Here is a 4292-nt window from a genome sequence, read left to right on the forward strand (position 1 = left end):
GCTTCCAAAGAAAATAATTATTAAAACGTATCGGTAATTCTCAAATTGAGCTAATTGCATCTCTGCTCCACTTCATTTGCTTGTCTGTGTCTGCTTCACAATCTTTTCATTTCCCAGCCATTTAAGGCTGGCTGATTTCGTAGGTAAGGCAAAGCCACACTGCAGTAACAAATAATTTATTTTTTGGTTCACAGGTCAGGACTTTCACAGTTATCCTCTATGTGGAAACTTACAGATCCAGGCTTCTTCCATTGTGTAGAAATGTCAGTGGGAACATGTAGGCACTAAAGTCAAAATACCAGGAAAAGGTGTGAGAGACATAGCTTACTGGCTTTTCTTCCCTGCAGTGTGTACACTTACACTGTACTGTCTGGAGTCATCATATGTAAGGGAGGCTAGGAAATGCAGAAGAACACATAAGTAGTTGGTGAGCACTAATCACCTCTGCCACAAGAGTGAACTTTTGGAACCATGCTCATGCTTTCTCTTTTTCCCTGAGTTTCTAATGCTACAAATTTGCTTATCATGAAAGAACACATGTTGTGGTTTTATTCCAAGCTTAGCAACTCTTTTTTTGGGAGTACATTAAATTTCCAGCAACTTGGTAACACAGTTTTCTGTACACATTTACTCTGTCAGGGTCTTTGTGTTAGGCTGGAGGCAGGAGGTGAAGAGCTTGTCAATGGAAGCCTAGCTGCCTCTTTTTGTCATGGAAAAGGGAAATGAAATGTGGGACTCAGTCAGGTATGGAAGGGCTCTTTTAATTTATCTAAAGAATCTGTCATGTGAATCTAGCTCCATGTGTGCAGGAAAGTTAAAAAGAGAAAGCCCTGATGAATCCACTGGAATTTACCAGTGTAAATCTACTACATGTTATTACTTGCCAACATATATTTTTCATGTTTTAATAAATCACAAAACAGTATTCACAATCTCACCCACTAGGAAAAAGTGGAAAATAGTTATCCTACTCTTTCAGGGAATGAACTCTCATCAGCTAGCCTAGTGACCAGTTTAAGCAGAAATGATTTCAAATTTGCCAATACAGTACAGGAGAAAATGCATGTGGCTATATTAAAAATGTCTTCACACCATGCAAGCACTACACAGAACCACCAATAAATAATATCTAGCCTGAAATGCAAATAAATGCCAGCTCAGAATTGAGAGAATACAGAGAGAGAAAAAGAAAAACTGCAGTAATGAATGACTAAACTATGAGGCTAGGACAGTCTCCCAGCAGGTTAGGCCAGGAGATTTACCTATGCAGATCATTATCCTTGGAGGTTTTGGTCCACATCTAAAAGATGAGTAAATTGATAAAGAATAAATCAGACTAAGTCCCTCCTGCTACTTCTGTAGAAGAACCCATGCAATCCACTGGTCCTCAAGACTCCCATTTTCACAACTGTAAAAAATGTTTCAAAATACGTTGTGGCATGTAGCTAGTTAGTTTAGGTAAGCATTGGAATTTTTGATGCCATCCAAGATTATAACCTGATTGAACGCACACACTTACACACACATACATCAAAACCAGTAGCTCTCAACCAGGGGTGATTTCGCCCCTCATGGAATATTTGGCAATCTCTAGAGAGATTTTTCATTGTCAAAACTACGGTACTGGCATCTAGTGAGTAGTGGCCAGAAATACTGATGAGCATCCTATAAGGGCAGGGCAGGGCAGCTCCCCATCAAAGGATTATCCTACCTAAAGCTTCAATAGTGCTACTGTTTAGAAACTCTGTTCTGAACATTAATAATGCTTTTCTGGGTAATGGAATTGAAGATGACTGTTGTTCCTTCTTTTTTCTTTTCTATATTCCGGATTATTTACAAATGGTAGGTATTTTTGCTTTTTTTTTTTTTTTTTTTTTTTTTTTTTTGATCAAGAGAGAAGGCAATTTCATTTGGGAAAAAAATAATTATTTTAACATATTTGACTAAATTTACATTTAGGCTTAGACAACTGTGGTTCAGACCACGTTGGAAACCTTCATTGTCAGGTAGAAAGATAACAGATTCCATTCTGTGACCTTTCAATTCCAACAAATTTGTGCTGTTCTTCACTGTTACAACTACTGCACAACTCAGAATTGCATTGTTGTAATCCTAAAAGTGAATTTGCTATTCATCGTTCTTAACAATAAAACAACAATGTCTAAAGGATTCATGAATCAGATGCTGACTGAACTGATCAGGAGTTGGGAAAGACGATTCCTGATTATCTCAAACCATCTTCAACATTGTAGGCTATTTATCATCCCTGTCCCCCTGTACTAAATACCAGTAAGACCCCTCCCATTCAGTCATATAATAATCAAAAATTCCCAAATACATTTCCAAACACTCCTTTTTAGGGGCTATCAGCAATCCTGACTGAGAACCACTCCAGGAAGCTGGTTTCCAAAAGTTTTTTCCAATCTTAGGATTCTTTGATTTTTCCACATACCAACCCAGCCCCCATTCTTTCATTCAGTGAAACATTTTTCTCAAATAGAAACATCAATATTCTCAGACTTCTCATGTTGAAGTAATGTCATTTTATAGGTAACTTGGGTTTTGATCAGTTAAATCAAAATGAATTCAAGAGACAAAACAATAGATGGTAACATAAAGGTCTGAGTGCAGCCAGTAGGAACTGAATGTTTATTAAGAAATGTTGACTTCGTGTGATTGGTAACAGCCTGTTCATGGATTTGACATTTCTCTTAAAATTACTGTCTTCTCTTAAAATTACTGATTGCTTCTAATATCTGAGTCCTTAAGTAAATGCTAAAAATAACCAAAATTTCCTCATTTCCATGACTTAATTTTATACATTTGGTCAGGTGCATTATTGTCTAAAGAGTTGCCTTTGGAAGTATTGTTACAGAATATTATAACTAAATTTTTGCACTACTCTAAATAGAATGCTACTGCATTTACAAACACATTTCAGCTGGGCGCGGTGGCTTATGCCTGTAATCCCCAGCACTTTGAGAGGCCAAGGCGGGCGGATCACTTGAGGTCGGGAGTTCGAGACCAACCTGACAAACATGGAGAAACCCTGTATCTACTAAAAATACAAAATTAGCCAGGCGTGGTGGCACATGCCTGTAATCCCAGCTACTCAGGAGGCTGAGGCAGGAGAATCGCTTGAACCCGGGAGGCGGAGGTTGCAGTGAGCCGAGATCGCACCATTGCACTCCAGCCTGGTCAACAAAAGCAAGATTCTGTCAAACACACACACACACACACACACACACACATTTCATACTTCAAAATTTCACATTTTACATAATATTAAATATTTTTTATTTCTTATGGAGGATATACTTTTCTTAGACAAACTGTCATGGACAAAAATATTTAGCGACTTTGAATTTATTTTAGTAAGGTACAATAAAATCCTTTTCATTTGTCAGCTGACATACAGGGAAAGGTACACTGGGCTATGATTAGGAGACACTTTAAGGTAGAGTTATAAGCAGAAGAGAAAGAAAAGAATTTTTAAAAGTGGATTGGTGATCGATTTAGTGGCTAACGTAAGCCTATAATCACAGCGGGACTCTAGATTATTAGGAAGTTAATTGGTTTCTTGATGTAAAATACTTGCAGTGTTTTGACTGAAGTCCATAGCTTTTCTAGAGACATATAATTAAAATTATTTTGAATATGCAACATGTGTGACAGAATGCTATGTAAGTTTTTAAGTGAAAACAACTTGAGTCTTGGATTTTAAAAAAACACTTTTATGAGGACTATAGAATAGTTCTTTTAGAAAAATTTTTGTTACGGGAAATTTCAAATACATACAGTGATAGAGGGTATGTATGATGCACTCACAAGTGGACATTGTCCAATTTCAATCATTACCATCACAAGGCTACTTTCGCTGTTTGAATATGTTTGAATATATTTTAATTTTGACAAATACCTATCTGACTCGATGAATTCAGGAGAATCTTTCCCAGGAAGCCTGGGCATAGCCTGTACATAGGATGTCACAGGATTTCCCCTTTCAGTCTCCAAATAATTACTAATATTTCAGAAAGATTGAGATCCAGGATGAAAACATCAAATCGCATACACCCATTTACTTTTTCTCCCCCCAGAAGCCCCACTCAAACTGTTGTAAGTATATTTTTGAGGGTCATTATCTCACAATAATGAGGAGTACAGGAGAAAAGATGGGAGCAAAAGGTCTGGAAGTTGGAATGCAGGTGGAAGAGTGGTATATAACTGAACTCTAAATGGGAACCAGGCAAAGCTAAAAACCAGTCCCATTTACATCTCAGAATCTCTGAAGA

This window comes from Macaca thibetana, chromosome 1, assembly GCF_024542745.1.
Source record: "Macaca thibetana thibetana isolate TM-01 chromosome 1, ASM2454274v1, whole genome shotgun sequence".
Taxonomy (NCBI): Eukaryota; Metazoa; Chordata; class Mammalia; order Primates; family Cercopithecidae; genus Macaca; species Macaca thibetana.